This window comes from Tursiops truncatus, chromosome 20 (genome assembly GCF_011762595.2).
Source record: "Tursiops truncatus isolate mTurTru1 chromosome 20, mTurTru1.mat.Y, whole genome shotgun sequence".
NCBI lineage: Eukaryota > Metazoa > Chordata > Mammalia > Artiodactyla > Delphinidae > Tursiops > Tursiops truncatus.
In genome coordinates this window covers 56,368,563-56,388,801 of record NC_047053.1, presented here as the reverse complement: position 1 = coordinate 56,388,801, position 20,239 = coordinate 56,368,563, and the positions used below count along the sequence as shown (strand labels likewise).

Sequence of the window (20,239 nt, the reverse complement as noted above, 5' to 3'; positions counted from 1 at the left end):
TAACCGTAGCATCTCGTAAATTTCCTGGTTCTCCTGAGTCAGGACAGACTGAACTGATCCTGGGAATTAATTTCTGTCCTTTCCGGCTGAAATAACCAGTCTCTCTTTGGCATTTGGACACACGTTCCCTGCCAAAAGCAACGAGGCCAGGCCCTGGCAGGCAGAGAGCCATTTCAGCTGCATGCCTGAGAATCTATATTTTGCTACATTCTCTCGTTATGAAGCTGTGATGAGAGATGACATACTCTCTGCTTTAAGGGCTCACACTGAGGTCCCCTGGGGAGGAATCTGGTGAAAATCCATTAATTATTTTCTAATTGATTGACCCCCTGCTTGTTTTTTAGAGCCGTTCATTCCCAGCACGGCTGGGAGATGCCGCGCCTGGTGGAGAAGTATGATGGGGCTCCCCGAACCCCATCATCTGGCTTAGGACGGATCATCTGGGGAGGTTCACAGAGCCCAGACCGTCTGCTCCCAGCAGCCTGAGCAGCCGGAGGGAGGCGGGGTTGTCAGGCACTCAGGCAAAATTTCCTCTTTTGGAAACTCAGTTGAGTGGTCGTTGTGCTGGAGCATTGGGCAGGAGATGGGGCGACAGCGAAAGATTTCAGAGCCATGTGGGTTTTCTTCCCAACAAAGCTCTACGTTTCTCGAGGGCAGGAGCCTGCCTAAGATTTTTACATCCTCCTTAGCATTTGACAAAATGCTCTGCGCGCAGGAAATGTTCTATAAATAACTGATTCTTAGATGCCTGAACAATTTTCCTGCTGCAAAAACTCCATCAGACTCCAAAATACTAGTATCAAAACTTGGGGCGGGGGGGCCAAGAATCTCTTGAACACAGGCATTGCACTAGAATTCTATCTCTGTTAGAAGGGAGCTCATAAGGTTACTTATTTATTATCTTACTCATCTTATGAACTTCCAAAAGCACTCTGCCATGATGAAAATTATAAAAGCTTTCCAGTGAACCTCTAAGGGACTCGGCTTTCGACCTCAATCTGTGCATCTGTTTGATCCACGGGTCTGTTTCAATATTCTTAGCCTTGACATTGGTCTTAGAAAGAACATTTTCCCAGAGTTGCTTCATTTGGGTGGTGACGAGTTTGGAAAAGTCTTCCTTCGTCTTGTCCTATTTCTCCTGTGAATAAGGAGCTGGTTCAGTGGAACTGACGCCCCCGTGCCCAGGAGCTGTCACTGGGTGGGGGGCAGTGGATGCTAATGGGTTGGAGAGAGGCTACCGCTTCTCCATCCCATCCCGAGTTCTGCAACGTGGCTGCCCACTGGGCCCTTTAAATGGACCTGGCTGGCCAGGGAAACAAGCTCCCGGGAGAACACGAGAGCCATGGCAATGGCTGGCCCGCTCCTCATGGCTGTGCCCCGCTCTGCTCTCACGTGGAGTCATCACGCCAACACCGACGGGGCTCCGCGCCCACCCCTCAGGACCCTCCTCCCCCTCCGGAGGGGGCAGGGGCACCGTCGGCCTCATCTCACAGACAAGGAGGCCGGCACGGGTGAGCTAGCTCAAGGTCATCTGGCCGGAGAATGCCACCCCGGAGCAGACACAGGTGTGAACCTGGCCAGTTGGCTTCTGAGGTCAGGTTCTGCGTTCCCACTTGACGTGCCTTCCACACTGGGGCCTCCGCCCCGCCCTCCGCCCTCCTCCTGGCGCCGAGCGCAGGCTCCCTCTGACCTCCCAGCTCGTCCCCAGGGAGAGGGACCCATAGGCACGTGATGCCACCAGAGCTCCATCCAGCGGGGGAGCGTTGCTGGAGACAACTTCCACTCACCTGGGGGCTGGCTACTGTGGAAGACGTTACTAAGTGGAGTTGGGGATATAGGCACAAAGGGACTTGCTGGACTCACACAGAAATCCGAGATAAAGTGAGGAATCTCGGTCCCCATGACCCAAAATGTGATCTTGTTTTTTTTTTTTTCTCTTGGTCTTATCAAAGTGGTTAGACTTGCCCGTTTTGCTCAGACCTTGCTGGGTTTTTTTCTGATTTATTTATTTACTTATTTTTAATTCTATACAATTTTTAAAGGTTACTTTCCATTTACAGTTATTACAAAATACTGGCTGTACTTCCTGTGTTGTGCATACATCCTTGAGCCTGTCTTACGCCCGACAGTTTGTATCTCCCACTCCCCCCCCAACCATATTGTCCCCCTCACTGGTGTCCACTAGTTTGTATCTGTAAGTCTGCTTCTTTTATGCTCTATTCGCTAGTTTGTTGTGTTTTTTTAAGATTCCACATATAAATGACACACAGTATTTATCTTTATCTGTCTGACTTATTTCACTAAGCATAATACCCTCCAAGTCCATCCATGTTGCTGCAAATGGCAAAATTTCGTTCTTTTTAACGGCTGAGTAATATTCCACTGTGTATACGTATACACATATGCATGTGTTGATGGACACTTAGGTTGTTTCCATGTCTTGGCAACCGTCAACAGACCTTGCTGATTTTGGATGAGCTAACAGAGCGAGGACACTCCTGGAGCTGGGACTATGGTCTCAGTGACAGACTTGCATCTCCACCCTCGCAACAACTTCCAGACCTATCGCCGAAGATGAGGGCAGACTGGACATCCTGGAGAAGATGGCAGGTCTTCTTAGATCCTGGTCTAAGGGGTCCCCAGAGTCGAGGTAGGGACCTAGCAGAGAACTTCTAGCTGGGCCACGTTTCCCAGATTCCGGTCCTGGGCACAAAGCAAAGCACCTGCACAACTAACACACATCACTCGCTCCGTAAGAGTCGCAAACTGCAGCCTCTCTGGGAGTTACATAAAGGCAGTAAAGGCTCTGAGAAGTCCTGCAGTCAGGCTTCCTGTGCAGAGGACACTTCCTAAACCTTCCCTTTACAGAGCCCATGACGACACGCACTGGATTCTGTGTGGCGCACAACACATTTTGAGAAACATTAACACTGAACGCTCAACCTCATCACGACGTGACCATTCACAAAGCCAAGGTCCCACAGCTGTGAACTACATTGTTCCATGGGATACGGCCTCCATGGTGTAGACCAGAGGTTGTCAACTAGGGGCAACGTCACCCCTCACGGATGGCAATATTTGGAGACATTTTTGCGTCGCAGTTGGTGGAGAGGGGTGCTAACGGACGCTGCTAAACATCTTCTAATGCATTCTCCTCTTTTATTTAATTTTCTGTTGAGCCTAGCACGGCAGAAAATCGTCTGCCCCAAATGGCAGTAGTGCTGAGGTTGAGAAACCCCTGGCTAGAGTTACAGAATCATGAGCACAGAAGGCACTTAATCCTCTGATAATGACCTGAAAATTGCTATGATTGATTCTGGTCTCTGCGCAATTTAATATTTTCCACAGACAGCATAAAAGCCTTCCTCGGGGTCTCCTACACTCCTCCGAGATCCTCTGCACAGCAAAAACTTTAAGTATTATTTAATTGTATAAAAAAAAAACAAAAACAAATGTGGGTCAGCCGTCATTTAGTTGTCAGGCTTCTACTGACCTAACAAGCATATGGATAAAATACCAACACACGTGTTACTTGCAAAGGAGGCACTACTAAATTCTGGTTCTTTCCTCTTCCAACTGTGCAACCTAAAATAGACGAGTGTATGTTTCACACACACACACACACACACACACACACACACAGAGTTAGCAAATGACACTGACGCTGGAATTGGATGGCTGTGTACCCTCCCTCTCCTCCACCATTTTCCTGAGTGCGAAAAGCAGAACTGAGGTCTAAAGGCAGCGCTCAGCGTGGGCTGAGAACAGAGGAGACTAAATCCACACGCTGGGTCCTTCGATAAACACACGCTGACCGGAACATACGTCTTTTCAAAAGTGTCTGACCTTTGCCTTACCGCCTGTCGCCAGGCGTGGGCATCCGAAGGAGAGAAGGATCTGACTGCAGGGGCTGGGGGCACGTATTCTCATGGTTTGTAGGCAAACTTCCTGGTGGCTTCCCCACAGGTTAAATTCTTTCAAGTCCTTGGCCCATGCGCTGGCGCTAATTTGCATGGTGTTATCTTTCCATCTGATTTACACACGGAGAGGATCATTGGCCTCTTTTCCTCCCGAGCCTATGAGAAGTCATCCGTGGGGTAGGATAATTTATTGAGATATTAATGTGGTTTTTGTTCTTGTGGAATTTTACCCACCTCTATTCTAAGAAGGTGCCGGACTTTGTGTTTCTTTGTCTTAGGGGGTATTTATGATCCAGGACCAGGCAGACATTTAGACAGGCTTCCCCACTCCTTCTCTGGCTTGTAAAATGGTTTTATTTTCGGAAAGCCTAAACTCAGCAAAGGGAGAGGCTAGACAGGGGAGAGAGGAGGGAAGTGCAGGCAGAAGCACACGCTTTGGGGGAACAGGCAGATTCGCTGAGATCAGGAAAGGAAAGTTGGCTTGGGGTGGTGAGTCCTGGAGGTGACCCTAGGTGGCGGGAAGCGGCTGTGCGGTGCACCTGGGAAGGCGCATTTCAGGCATCAGGAAATAGTCCCGTGCCCGAGCTCGCCACAAAAGCAGCACTAACACCCTCACGCATGAGACCAGGTGACAGAATGAGGGCCTCACACCTTCTGCTCCCTAAGACCCTAAGGACATTCCCCCGACACTAGGGGGTCTAGGGAAAGGAACCCCAGTGACGACTGAGATTGAATTTCCAACCAACCTCACGGGAAACGGGCTTAGAGTCCCACTGGATGTGATTTTAGAAATAGGAATCCTCGGTACATGTCTTCGACACTTGCATTTGGAGAGTAAACTCAGGTTCTGGGGAGAAACAACACGGTCCTGACAGCTCAGTGGTTTCACACAGCAAAGGTTTATCTCTTAGTTGTGCTGCTTTTCTAACGAAGGTCAGTCAGTGGGGATTCTGCTCCACAGAGGGACTCAGGGGTCAGCTGGATGGACACACCAAGACCCCCGCTTGTGGTCTCCCAGCCAGCGGGGCTACAAAAGAGAGGAACTGGAGGGGTTGGGTCCCGGCTTTTAAAGGCTCTGGCCAGGAAGTAGATCATTTCAGCTCACATCGCATGGGCTGGAACTCGGCACAGGGTCCCCCCAGCTGCGAGGGGGCTGGGACACCCCTGGATCCCGACGCCTCTCCCATAGCCTTGTGCTGCTTCTTTAACGCAGGAGGCGTTGTTGTAGTTAATACCGTCGATCTCTGCATTTGCGAAGAGCTTCCTGCAAATGTATTTTGGGGGTTCTCTCCCTGTGCTGTCGAAGCCCTGTGACTACATCACTCCTCCAATCCACAGAGGAGGAAAGGAAGGTCTGCACAGTGGAAGCAGCAACACGGTCCATGGAAAAGGAGAAAGTGAACAGCCAGGGTTCTGACCTAAGCCCTTTCTGCCCTTCCACGGAGGCTGCAGAGACGGAGACGCTTTGTCAAGGTGCGTCGAGAACATTGAGGGAAACTCCTGACACATCAGGGTGGTGGCGGAAACTCGGAACCTGCTTATCTGTCTTCTGCTGAGAAAGTAATAACTGTACGGAGGTTTCAGTGAGATTTTGCCAAACGGGCTGATTTCCCGGCACAAACCCCTTGCTTTCTGGCTGAAATACAATCGCTTTCTCCTCTTGGAGCTGTGTCGCAATGGGCCACTTGTTTTCACTCCGGGCTTCGCTGGGTCCCTGGCCCCATGCTGCTGTCCCAGAACCACAGCTCTGGCCTGGTGGTGGCATAAGCCCTGCCCAGAGATCAGGGCTTCCGAGCTGGAGCGGACGGAATGGGGAGGGGCACGTCAGAGAGCATCCCACGTGTGGGAGCCACGGGGACCTCTGTCCCTGTGAACAAACATCAGGCGGAAGAAGAGCCAGTGGCCCAGAGGGGTCCACAGGTCTGAATAATAACAAGGAACACAGCTCACCCTCCCCTGGCACTTACACTGCAGCAAGCACTGTCTGAAGCACTCTGCAGTTTTAACTCTTTGAGGCCTCCCAGGAGCTCCGTAGAAGGTCAGTATTATTGTTACTACCTCGGGGCCCAGATGAAGGCGGTCCAAGTGAATGGTCCAAGGTCACCCTGCTAAGAAGCGGCAGACCTGTGATTAAACCCAAGCCTGGAATCAGGACATGGGTGAGAGATTCTTCCAATAAAGCTTTTTACCCTGACGGTAAAAAACAAAACTTTAGTCTAAAGATGAACAGCAGCTCTGCGGTGTATAAGGACGGACAAGTTGGGCTCTTTGTAGAGCTTTTGAGCTTCGTGACAACCTCGTCTCCGGAAGGACCACGGCAGTCCCCACCTGCGGAGTCCAGGACCGGAAGCAGCTCTGCCCTTCCCACCTGTGGGCCTCGCAGGGCTGGGGCTCTGATCGCCGCCCACTACTCTTCCCGCGCTGAAAGCGCACCAGGATCCGACCTAAGACGCGAGGCACAGTCGGCGTGGAGGCGGCACCTCTGCCTTGGAAGTCCGGGTTCCGGTGGGACCCAGCTGGTCTGAGCCTCCCATCTGAGGATGGACTACAGCGCCTCTCCTATGGGGCAGCTCTGAGGCTAAAGGAGACGGTGTGTGTACGTGTGGATGTATGTGGACACATATGTACACGTGTATGTGGAGGTGTGTGTGTATATACGAGTGTGTGTGGATGCATGTGGATACGTGTGTACACGTGTATGTGTGTACGTGTGTGTGTGGACATGTGGATGTGTGTGTATGTATTGTGTGTGTGGAGGCGTGTGAAGATGTGTGTGTACGTGTGTGTGTGTGCGCGCACGCACGTACGTGGGGATAGAATTTCTGACGTCGGGAGACTAATTGCAGGCTGCCCCAGGTCCGTGTCTTCCCCCGCCCACAAGCTCTGGGTATCTGATGTCAAAGTGACTGCGGAGAGATGAACACGCGCACATTCTCTCTGGCAGCAGCAGCTGAGGCTGAGGCCAGGCAGGCCAGGGGCTGGGCTGGAAGCACGGGTGCTTTTCCCTGGCGTCTGGGAACCACAAAGGCTGTTTCTTCCTCCTCTCCTCCACCCACTGGGCATCAAACATCGATGAACGCGGCTGGCTGTTGGTGGCTATCAGATAACCCATACGGAGCGTACCACAATAACTAACTAGTGTTCCCTTACCTACTGGCGACTCAGGGCCGCAGGAAGCAGGCGCCCTGCCCCGTGTGTTACACACGTGACCTCAATCTGCCCTCCCGACACCCCCAGGGGTAGGTATGCGGCCCACTTTACAGGGCAGGAAACAGAGGCGGGAGGAAATGAGCCTCAGGCCTCCCAGTGCTTCAGAGGCAGAGTCAGGATTGAAACCCAGAGCTGCCCAACTGCAAAGCCTCCGAGATGCTCCCTTATTCATTCGTTTACCAAACACTCAGTAAGCACCTGCTATACACAGGCAGCGTTTTAGACCCCGGGGTTACACTGCCCAAGAAGCAAACAGCATCCCGCCTTCTGTTCATTTCCTGTGGCGGCCCTAACAAATGACCTCAAACTCGGGAGCTTCACAGAAATTCATTCTCAGAGCTCTGGGGCCCAAGAGTCTGAAATCGTGGCGTGGGCCAGGCCCTGCTCCTTCTGGGGGCTGCAGGGGAGAATCCATTCTCTGCTTCTTCCTGTTCCGGTGGCTACTGGCGTTCCTTGGCTTGCGGCCACATCACTCCAGCCTCTGCCTTCTTGGTCACAAAGTCTCCTCCTTTTCTGTCTGTGTCTAATCTCGCTCTGCTTTTCTCTTACAAAGACACGGGTCATAGGATTTAGGGTCCACCCACACGATCCAGCAAGATCTCCTCACGTCAAGATCCTTAACTGCATCTGCAAAGAATTTTTTTCCAAGAGGTAACGGTGACATGTTCTGGGGATCAGGACATGGCTGTATCCACTCGATTCAATCTCTCCTTGAAAAGCTGATGAGGGTATACACGAAGCATATCAATAGACAAGAGGGCATGTGTTAAGAGCCCTGATGAAAACAAAGCAGGAGTTGGTAAGAGAGGGTCCTGGGATCCCTTATGTTGGAGGGGCGGGAAAGATCTCTCAGAGTGGGCAGTTTTGCAAGTTGACCTGAAGGAAAAGAGTCAGCAGATCATCTCCAGTGGGCCCCAATGTTCTGGCCCACCTGGTTGTTTACTTATACCTTAATGAGTAAATAACATTTTGGGGGGCTTCCCTGGTGGCGCAGTGGTTAAGAATCCGCCTGCCAACGCAGGGGACACGGGTTCGAGCCCTGGTCCGGGAAGATCCCACATGCCGCGGAGCAACTAAGCCCGTGCACCACAACTACCGAGCCTGCGCTCTAGAGCCCGCGAGCCACAACTACTGAGCCCGCGAGCCACAACTACTGAAGCCTGCACACCTAGAGCCCGTGCTCCGCAACAAGAGAAGCCACCACAATGAGAAGCCTGCGCACCGCAACGAAAGAGTAGCCCCCGCTCGCCACAACTAGAGAAAGCCTGTGTGCAGCAAAGAAGACCCAATGCAGCCATAAATAAATAAACAAATAAATTAATAATAAAAAAAACATTTTGGGTGCGTTAGGCACAGCGTCCCCTGCCCAGAGAGCGAGGAAGAAGCATTTTCATAGATGCAGATAAAGTGGTTGTAATATCACAAATTACAAGTAGCCTAAACAGACCGCTAGCTTGGTTCCTGCCAAAAAGAAGGTCTGCAGATCAACTGCTGTAAATCCAAGATCATCGTTTTGGGCTGACCCCCCAGACCTTTCAATGGATTTACAGCCCGTAACAGAACAGAACGCCACCTCATCCAGTTACCTGGGGTGTACAGTTTGCGATGAGTTTAACCCAGAGGGGCCCCTGGTAGGTTACACTGCTCACATTAGGCATCCAATGGTTGCTTTATTGATGGTTTTCTAGTACCTAAGGTGGGCATTGGCTTATCATCTATTTTTAATATTTTTCCAGCCAAACATTTTGCAGTCGCATTCCACGGCACGTGGCTCTGATGCACTGATCACCCGTTGGCTCACCTGTCACAGCAGGTCCAAAAGAATTGTCCGAGGAGAGTCCAAGCTGCTCCCGGCCCTTCGGCCCCTCTCTGGACAGAGGTCCGTGGCTTGAGTTCACTCACTGATCCCGTCTGACTCCGCGACCTTCGTAAAGAACCTTTGTTCCTAAGTCCAAGTTCAGCTAATTACTAGGTCTATGTCTCTGTTCCGAATGACAACCCGGACGACCTACATTCCAGGCACCGCCGAGCGTTTCATCCTAAAGGCACTGCCCTGAATGCCTATCAGAAGCTCTAGCAGAGAAAGCAAGATCTGTAATGTAAACGATAAAATACTCTTTTTATGTAAATCTTTTAGGTAAACGATAAAAGTCTCTTTAAAAAAATAAAAATAAAATGGCACCTGCAGGGCCTTTATGGTCATCACAACACACGACTGTAGCGGGCTGCACGCTGCTCCACCAAAAGATGTCTGTGACCTGATCTCCGGAACCTGTGAAAGTGACCTTATTTGGAAAAAGAGCGTGTGCAGAGGTAAGTAAGGCTCTTGAGATGAGATTGTCTTGGATTACCAGGTGAGTCCTAAATCCACGACATGTGTCCTTAGAGGAGACAGACAGAGATACAAGAGGACGTTATGTGATCAAGGATGCCGGAGCTGGAGTGATGCAGCCACAAGCCGAGGGATGCTGGCAGCCAAAGAAGTTGCAAGAGGCACAGAATGGATTCTCCCATAGACACTCTGGAAGGCCTGCTACCCTGCCCACACCTCGATTTCAGATCGCAGCCTCCAGAATTGTGAAAGAATAAATTTACGTTGTTTCAAGCCACCAGCAGTGACTTAAACAGTGGCAATCTGTCACGGTAGCCCTAGGAAACAAATACAGTGACTGAATTCTCTTTTTAGACCCTGCTCAGGAAATGCCAAGAGATCCGATGGCTTAAAGACTTGACTTCCAGCTTCCTAGAAGTGGGATGTGTCAGGCACCCAGCTGTTGCTGTGCAGCTCATAAAGGGATCCCGGAAAGGCGTCCAGGTTACTGAGGCAGAAAAGTTTGTCATAGAAAACCCATCCTGGATGGCATATTTAATTTTTTAATAGCAAATTGCATGAGAAGATCTCAGCTTCTCACCATTATATTATAATAACATACTGATGTAATAAACAGGGAGCACACACTTTTCCATGTGTTGCTTTGAGGGCCTCGAGTTGCACTGACGGCGTTTTTGTCCATTTCAGTGGAGACTTCTCTGAGAGGTCTGGCCTCTTGAGGGTCTCAGGACAAGGCAGCGCTTGTGGTTCTTGCCGAGTTTTTTCATCAGGGGTCCCACACGGAGCTCACGGAAGCCTCGCCAGCCTGGGGCAATGCCAGGGGATACTGCTTTATAATAAAATATGGATTGACTGGACATCTTTCCATGGGGGTACACCGGTCAACCACTTACTGGCTGTAAAGCCCAATCTTTTTCAGTAATGAACTAATTATAGACTGTTTAAAGAGCTTCAGGAAGTAGAAAGGACTCTGCCTATTCATGGTGTTAACAATATTAACAATTATTTTCACAGATGCCTTATAGATAAATGGACAGATAATGGCCTTTGGAAATTTGTTTATAAAATACAGGCTCTTAATACACCTGATAAGGAAGAACAAACCTTCATAATTGTTCTAAATATTATGTTGGTTAATACAAAAGGTTGGTTAATATGAAAGTGTTTAAAAATTTATAAAAATTTATAAAACAAACAAAACAAGGATGTCTCACAACATCCTTGTGAGAGGATGCTGTGTACTCATTCCACTCAATCAGAGCATCTGTGGCCTTGGGGAGGATTAGAGTTACTACAGGAGGAATGCAAAGAGAGACAAAGGGCCAGTTTTCAGCTTTTGACCTCAAAGATGGCCTGCAGAAGAAGGTGGACTTAAAGTCTATCCATAAATACACAGGTTGAAAAGAGAATAATTGAAGAGCTAAACACGTGGCCCCAAGGAAGGGGTTGAGTCCATCTTGTCTGGGAGTCAGGGAGGCCGAGAGGCCTCTAGAGGCTGGAAGGACCATACCGGGAGGAGGGAGACAGTTTCAGAGATGGCTTTCGGCACCCTGCCCCGGGGAACTGAGGTGGATACGAGCCTAAGTCAGCACAATTTGTGGGGACACAATTCGGTCCACAGCAGCTTCACTAGATTTGTGAAGGGTTATATTATTTTTCCCATTGACGCCCAGGAAGGGGTCTTACCCCTGAGAGCTGCCCGTCTGGCACCCAACAACTCACCAGGAGAAAAGACTACCCTCAAGCCTTTGCTCACTAGAAGAGGACTAAGGTGTGCAGACCACTTCCACTTCGATGGCCATGGTGGCTGCATCTCCCCAGGTGGCCTTGGATCTCCTGGGGCCAATCGAATGTCGCAGAAGTGACATTCATCAGGTTTTAGCCAGGACCTCAAGAGGCTACGCACACTTCCGCTCTCCCTCGGTACCCTGCTGCTACCACGTGAACAAGACCGATTGGCTGGACTGGGGGATGAGAGGCCACGTGGAGCCATGATCATCATCTCAGCCCGGGTCCTAGACACGGGACTCCATAGGAGGAAGTACATCCCAGAGGCAGACCACGGATGCCTGAGGGAGCCCAGCAGAGTCCAGAAGAACTGCTTGACTGAGCCCAGCCCAAATCGCTCACCTGCAGAATCATGAGTTAAGTAAATGGTTCTTGTTTTAAGTCACTAAGTATTGGAGTGATTTGGTAGGAAACAAAAGCAGAGAGTACACAGGACCTCAAAGTTGCTCTTTTATGCTCGAGTGGCCAGAAGCATTGGCAAAGTCATGGTGGGGGCCTGGTTATCAGAGAGAATGAGTGACAACAGCTGGGGCTGGGAGACGAGGGGGGCACGAGACTTGGGTTGCAGGCGCATCGATGCTAGGAAAAAAGGAAAGGAATCTACTCTATTTCTGTATCTGCCAAATCAGGGGTTTTCAAATTTTTTCTAGAAGTGGGACTTTCTTTTCAAAAGAAATCTTACACAGAATCCCCAATGGATAAAATAGGTCAAACTTATAACTTTTGGGTATAAATTGAATTTATATGGTCAAATATGTAAAATTATTTTTAAAAGCTAGTAAGAACAAGAGGGATAATAGGATTATGGACTCAAGCACTCAAAATCGGGGGGGAATGGAGGACAGAATAGTCTTATTTCAGTACCCACTTAATTTCTGCATATTGTTTTGGGAGCAGAGTGTAAAAAAATCCTGATAAACACACAGAAGTCATTGGGACAGGAGACAGTTTTTTAACAGCTCTCCTTGCAATGTCAGGACACTCCTCAATGAAACAAAGATGGGAGGAAAGTCATCTGTCCACATAAATTACCCGTGGCTGGCTCAGTGTGCTACAGTGTGCAGAACACAATCAGGTGTGCATTTTCTCGTATTACGTCAAGATTGCCTTAAAGTATATACTTTCAAAATGCAAATTCAATCAATCATTTGCAGAACCTGTGAAGCACCTCCAGGAACCCTGGAAGTTCATGAGACACACTGGGAAAATGCTTGTCCCATATGTTCACTCAGAAGAAATCCTGGTTGAAGATGTGCAGAGCTTGGAAAACAGCTGTCAGAGCCTTTGGGAACCACAGACTCACCCTCTTCATGTCAAAAGGAGGAACATAGGCCTGGAGAAGGTAAGTGTTTCTCCTGGGGTTAACACTCAGGCATCTTGGTTCTCAGTTGAGTTTTGGGAGAAAGAGACACTAGCCCATTAATGGGTCCACAGGAATTCCTTCTTTAGGCTCCCATGAAGAGAGCACGGCTGATTTAAGAGAAAGCCCAAATAAATAAAGATTCCTATCTTCTTGCGGTAATTTTAACGGTTGGTGTAAAAGTTCTGCACATTAGGAATCTGTTACGAATGAATTTATTTTTAAAAATGCAGCAAGCACAAGTTGAGAAACTTTCTAGCATCACTCTGGTCACATAAGTTCTTCTGGGTCACTTGAGGTCTGGGCACCCAGCCAGGTTTGGGGGAACTGCTCTTCCCACACTGAGCCACGTGGCTTGAATGGAGAGCTCAGTGGAGACTTTCCAATGACTCCACCTCCCCGGCGTCAGTGATTGGTTGAAGCCTGGGCATGCTCCTCAGAACTGGACCAATCATAACCCTCTAGAGCCTAGTCGTATCCCCAGGCCTGGCCAATCAGTGGCTTTGCCCAGGGTCTTTCTTTTCGGAAATTTTAGAAGCCCTTTTCTCTCTCTGGTCCCAGGGTTTTGGGGGCTTGAAACCGCAAGAGGGGATTACAACAAGAGGAAGAACTAAGCGTAGGGAGAGTAGAGACAGCTGACGTCACGGAATTTTGGTTACTTGATTCTCTACATTTCCTTTAAGTGCTTGCATCGGTGGGAGTTGGGTTTCTGTCATTTGACATCAAAGTACTCTGATGAGTGTAGGCAACACTTAGCAAATACAATGTATTGTTTCCTAAGAAAATAAACATATGCACAGAATGCAAAGTACGCATAAAACTTAAGGGAAATAGAGACCTCATCACTTGAACTCAGTAGGATCCAATGACCCCAGTTAAAAAAAAAAAAAACCAAACACAAAAAAAACCCCTGCAACGAAAGGGTGGTTAATCAGGGCTTGACTTGACGATGGAGTTGTGGCTGGTCAGTCTGACTTCCCCCAGCATCTCTGAGCGCCCAAGAGGAGCACAGAAGAGGCATACATAAGCAGCCGCTGGTTGTGCAGAATTCTTTAACTCAGAGTGAAAAATCATGAGCTGAGCTGTGAGTGCAGATAAACACACTTTCCCTACAGGATTTGTCACTCTTCAGCCACTGAAGAAAATGAACCAGAGAAATAGAAAAGCCCACTGAAACTGACGAAACCGGGATGACTGTATTGGCCAGAAGAGACGATCTGTCCCTCCGTACAGGCTCCATTTTTTTTTTTTTTTTTTTGCGGTACGCGGGCCTCTCACTGCTGTGGCCTCTCCCGTTGCAGGGCCCAGGCTCCGGACGCGCAGGCTCAGCGGCCATGGCTCACGGGCCCAGCCACTCCGCGGCATGTGGGATCTTCCCGGAGCGGGGCACGAACCCGTGTCCCCTGCATCGGCAGGCGGACTCTCAACCACTGCGCCACCAGGGAAGCCCCAGGCTCCGTTTTGGTGAGCATCACGAAAAGTACTTAACCACGAACTACAGAGCTTGACCCAGGTACAGACAGCTAAAGGCAAGTTTGTTCTCTGAGAGCTGAACTTGACTTCCCAGGGCTGAACAGCTCTGGTCTTCTTCTGCCAGCAGAGCTCTTTTCTAACCCATCCACCTCTCCCACGCTGTCTAAATTCCCATCTCTCCCCAGGCCATCTTGTCTTTTATGGTCCAGCGCCTCAATTCATCTGCCCCTGTGCCAACGACTCCTCAAGTTTCTCTCTACTCTCCACATTGTGCTGAATTTTATTACAGGTTCCTGGCTTCTTGGGAACTATAGTCCTGCGCTATTTTCTATCCCCTGTGACTTCCCAAATTTACCTGGTTGGTTACCAGAGAATCTGATAAAATAGGCCCTTTTCTGGTTCTTAGCTGTGCCTCTCGCTCAAGCCCGATGATGCTGGCGGTCTCCAGTTCTTGGCTTCCAAGGTCAGCCTCCAGGGATCGACAGTATTGGATGTTGGCATCTCCAAGGCACTCAAGCTCAGTTCTGTCTTGATTTCACGTTTCAACCACAGGACATCCTGCCAAGTGGCAGGCCATAAAAAGAACTAGGCCTTTTCTTTTTCCGCACTACGGTTTTCCTTAGGCATATGTGTGTGTGCCTGCCTATACCGACAGGTACGCAGACGCCCTTACTCCTAGGGACTCTGCTCCACTAAGGCTGCAGCTGTGTAGAATCCTCGCTCGGCTTTTAGCCACACGAAGGCCGACTTCAGCAGGATCCACAGGTTCTCGTCACCCTCCAGTTTAATGAATAATCCCAAGGAAAACACAGGTCAGCACCTCCCAGGGGGCGAGTGGGGACTGCTCTGGCTAAGTCAGGGTCTCTCTGTGGTTCCCACTTTTCTTGAATGAGTGACTTTCTGGCGGCTCCTCCTCAGAAAGTTCAGGGAGCTGAGGCAATTCTCTCTTCTTGGCAAACGGCACCTTTTCAACTTTCCTTCAGGGCTTTTTTTTTTTTTGGAAATTGATTTTATTTACGCTACTGCGGTAGGGAGAGCACCCCAGATCCAAATTCCAGGATGTCTCAGCAGGCTGGCTTTGCCTTTGCCTTTTATAGGGAGGAAGAGCCAGGTTATGGGTGGGATAATTTTACGGTTAAGATTGTTTTTGTTCGAGGCTTCTTCTCTCCCATAGGGGCGCAGGCCATTGACTAAGGGCCCCCAAATCCTGAGGTCGTCTGTCCCCCATTATCTGTCCCACAGATATTTACTCTGGCTCTCCCCTACGGGGAACCATGAAACAGATGTATTCGTGCAACCATGTGCAAGCTGGGGGCTTTTCATGCCTGGAGCAAGTGGTCATTCATGGTCGCATGACAGCTGCCATGACGCTGCACGGTCATAACAATTAACCTGATGGTTATAGGGAGAGGATGGGTCTAGTCAGGGAGGGACCAGAGTGGGTGGAAGTAGTCGGAAAAGCCTTTCCAGGAGCGGAAAAGCGAGCACCCGTGGACGTCCAAGGATGCAGAGGGCGAGAGCTGCTGGTCAGAGAGCATGGATTCTAGAGCCAGACCCTCTGGGTGCAAAGGCTGCCTGAGGTTTGCTAGCTGCCTGACTTAAGAAGACAAGTTATGACCACCTTCCCATCCCCAGTTTCCTCCATAAAATGAAGTAAACACAGTGCTGAACTAGTTTTCCAACCTTGTGGCTTTAACCAATACCCACTGATTAGCTCCCCAAGCTACAGGTCAGAAATCGAGCTCAGCGCGACGGAGTTCCCTGCACAGGCTGTACAAGGGTGAAGTTAAGTCATCAGCTAGGCAGAGTTCTTGCCTGGAGATTCTGGGGAAGGATCTGCTTCCGTGCTCACTCTTGCTGTTGGCAGCATTCATTTCTTGTGGCTGTAGGACTGAGGTCCCTGTTTCCTGGCTGGCTGTCGACTGGGGCCCATCTTAGACCCTGAGGGTCACTCATCTCTCCTGCCACATGGCCCCTCCATCTCCGAGTCAGCAATGGGACATCCAACCCTTGTCATATGTGGAGTCTCTGACCTCCTCTTCTTTGACCAGCCAGAGAAAACTCTGCTTTTAAAGGGCTCATGTGATTAGGTCCGGCATACCTGGGTCATCTCCCTACCCCAAGGTCAACCGGTCTGGGACTTCAGGTACATCTGTAAATTCCCTTTACTGCAGTACCCAGATGAGCACTGGATTGGATAATGAGGTGTGTGTACACCCAGGGCCTGGCCTCTAGGGAGCGCATCTTGGAATCCTGCACCTACTTCTCAGGAAATTGTGAGGCCTGAGTTAGCAAGTATACGTCAAGTACCTGGCACCTACCAAGCATGTCTCAGGTAGGAGGATTTGCATGCAAAGAACTACCAAGTGGAGTTCCCAGAGGGATGAGAATTTGGTTGGGGTAAAAGGGGGCTGTCAGCGGTTGGGACCAGTGGAACAGCTGGTGAGCATCTTCCAGTTCTTGGCCGACGGGCTTCCTTCTGATGCAGCTGGAGACCGGAAGTGCCGTCCTCCTTGGATGAATGCTGGTACCCTCCCTGGTTTAGGTCTTTGCCGAGCTGACTGCAATGAGAACTGAGCTTTGAAATGAGGGAGCAGGAACCTGGAAACGGCCTCTGGACGAGCTCTCTCTGAAACCATCTGCTTGGAGCTTTTGGCTCTGAGAAGAGTGGAGAGGTTTCCTCCAGCTACAAATCCAGGGATTCAGAAACCACTAAAATCACAGCTTTTCCCAACCGGCCAAGCAAGGCTCTAATTGGGAGAAAAGAGAAATGGAAGTCCAGATCCCCACTCCTTCTGCTAGCCACACACAGGTGGTGGCTGAGGCCCCTCTTCAAATCCCAGAAGGCTCGTTTCCTTTCTCAGCCTGGCATCACTGGCAGAAGAATCGAACAAGGGGTCCAGGTCCTGCTGACTCTGGGTGAATGTCAAATGGCCGGCACCCCTGAGTGAGACCCCGGGCTTTTATCTGCTCTGTGAGCTGAACTGCCTGTTCTCAATAACTCTGCGCTCCAAACGATCTCGGGCCAGCATGAGATAAGGTGGAAAGAGATAAAAAGGAGGGTATGAGAACAAAGAGATTTTATTTTCTATTCCCCGGATGCCACGGTGGGAAGAAGCTTTTTCTCCAGCAATTCCTAGACCAGACCACGCTCATGCCCAGCTGAATTCTTGCCCGTCTCTCTGGCATCACCCCCCCCCCCGCCGCCGGCCCCGCCACCTGCTGCCGCTCTCCTACAACTGCTTCGGCTTCTGGATCTTCTCATAGCTTCTCCGGGAAAAACCGGAGCCAATTTACTTCCCTCAAACAGCTGTCATTCTTGCAAAGCTGTCTCTTTGCTGTGATTTTCAAAGGGAGACTCAGGGCCAGGCTTTCTTCAGCGAAGGCAAGCAGTGGAGGTGTGAAGGCGGAAGACAGGGGCATCCGATGGAGGGAAAGACACAGGTACACACACGTGTTTGAGAAATGCTGACTCGGTAAGTGCAGGAAAATATAACCTTCTTGATACCTGAGGATGAGGTCGAGAAAGAAAAGCAGAGAGTGGCAAACTTGCATCTGTGCTGTAGCTGCTGGAGTTCTTACACCAGGCAGGCATGACCCTGTCTGACCTTGACTGTCAGACCAGAGGGTTACAGAGGAACCGACCAAAGATATGAGGGCAAACGGCCAAGCCAAGCTGACCGGCTCTGACATGTCAAAGGACAGATGCTGTCTGGCTCGGGCAGCTGCTGGGCGGGGAAGGAACCCAGAGCTCAGCCTCTAAGATGTAAGGGCAGCAACAGCATGAACCTGGGCTCCAGGTGAGCGCTGCCCTCCACCACCGCTTTGAAAGGAAAAGGCTTCATCTGGCTTGTTGGTTTAAGGTCTGAAATAGTGACGACCCCACCTCCCGGGCTCCCTGTGTGCTCTCTTCTCTAGTCAAGAGAGGTGCCGAACGTGCTGGACCGCTCGCTGATCAGCGGCCGATGGCGCGACAGAGACATTTTCCCCGACTGCATCTTTAACTTGGATTGCTGCCGCACTTAGTTACATCGCGAGGGGGAAAAGAGAGGAAGGGAGGGAAGAGCAGCTCGTTGAGGAGGTCTGCACAAAGCTTCGTGACAGCACGAGGATAGCACACCCTACCCAGCGTGTCAACCACATGTTGACACCCCGTGAACAAATACCGATCGAGAACCTGAAACGTTCAAAACAGTGTATCAGCTCCATCTGCCACTGAAATCAAAAAGAGACGTGCTGCGGAGGAAAAGGTGGGCTGTGTCCTAACTCCTATCGGTGACGAGCTCAAGTTATAGAAAGATACGTTCTGACTTCATACCAGTACTTATTAGTGTGGTGGTTTAAAATAAAAAAATCATTCACTCAGACTAACGGGCTCCTCTGGGCCACTGGGGAGGAAATGCTGATTCGGCTAGTTTATTACCTGCGCCTCTCCCAGTGAGGCAGATTGGTTTACTGCTACAATCATTCTGGATAGCAGTTAATGATGCTAAGTAATTACTGGTAGGGTGGCATCCACATATGTCTAGAAAGGCCTGGCTTTTCAATACTGGCTGGGTTGTGGCTGCAAACAAGGGGGGCTTGTCTGTGCAAGAGGGAAACAATTGGCAAGGTCACTCCCTGTTGTTTTTTTTTTCCTTTTTTTTCCTTTCCTTTGTTCGTTCTGATTGTCTGCACTGAAATCTGGAGCGTTGGTTGGCCCTGCACATCGCAGCAGGTACTTTTTATGTGTCCTCACATGGTCAGGGCGCTGTCTCACTTAAGGTAATGAGTGACTATCTCTCACAATAGAACTTTGAGTGCAATTCCAATGCACCCTGGCTAATGAGTCTTCCACATTCCATTTTTAGCCCTGGTATACACACGTATTAAAATCCTTGCCTTGACATTTACAATGCAGTTTGGGTGAAGGTTCTCTGCCTCTGGGGTCCGGTTTCAACACTTGTAAGTGCAGCTCCCCTCCTGTTATAGCCCACAAACCTCACTTGAGATCTCAAGTATTAAAAGGTAGTGATGAGTAGGTATCACAACTGTCACGTTCAACCAACCACACGAAACTACTCTGTTAGCGCCGAATACAGCAAGGTCACCAGTCCCCATCAAACCTCCGTTAAATGCCCAAGATCACTCCTGGTCAGTAAATGTGTTTTTCTGACATATAATGGCACAGAAATCAAGCTCAAAACTCTGTAGGACAGATGGGTGAGAAAGACTTTCGCTTTTCTTCCAAAATATTCCCTTCAACTCTCCATAAGGACAAAAGTAACGTTAAGGCCACAGAAATGTGAGTTATGTGACTATTGATCGACATTGACAAAAGCAAGCAACTTCTCCCACGGTCCCTCCTCAAATCCTCAATGGATGTGGAGATAATTTTCCAAGGGCAAAACTTCTAGCTCACTGATCTGCACGTTATTGATGAAATAAAGGTAATATCGAAAATGACAGTGCCTGAGAAGCAATCTCAAACTGCCTTTTTATTGCGTCCAATCAGCAAGAGAATCGAGAACCACTTTCTTTTTAATACAAAATCATCAGCCAGTTGCAACTGAAACGCACCACAGTGACTTCAGCCAGTAACTCTCATTTTTTTTTCTTTTTGCTTTCTGAAGGCCCCCTCCACCCCTGGTCAGTCTCAGCACTACAGAGTAACGAGCAGTAAAACTGGGCTAGCGCTGACCTTCCATAGACGTTTATGTCTACCCATCCTCCAGAGGGGCTATAAAGCCAGCAAAGACATCTCATCTGGAAATCTCTTGTATTAAGAAAAGTGATGGGTGCGGTCCGAAAGTGGACTGAGTGATCTGTAGACCAGTGTGTACTTCAAAACAGAGTCCTAACTCCTATGAAGGCCTTCTGTCATCAGCTGGGGACCTCAGAACTGACCATTCCAGCTTCTCCAAAGGACCCTCCCACCCTATCCTTTCACACACACACAAAATCCTTCTTAATATTAGCCTACATATGTTTGGCATTTTTTTCCCTCTATATTTTGCCTTGGATTTAAACAAAATTCCCAGGTAGATTTTTATCTTCCCCGTGACCAAATCCCCACGATAATAAAACCGCCTGCAGGTCGTAACTCTCACGGGACAAGCCACTTTGTAAATTGCACAGCGTGGCGACCATTTCAGGAAACTGACCACTGACTTTCTG

General features: G+C 49.6%; 1 protein-coding gene across 13 annotated transcripts in view; it reads right to left on the bottom strand.

Annotated features, from left to right (window-relative positions):
• FAM20A (FAM20A golgi associated secretory pathway pseudokinase) overlaps positions 1 to 20,239 on the bottom strand; it is a 50,202-nt gene that overhangs the window by 28,618 nt on the left and 1,345 nt on the right. The window lies entirely within an intron of this gene.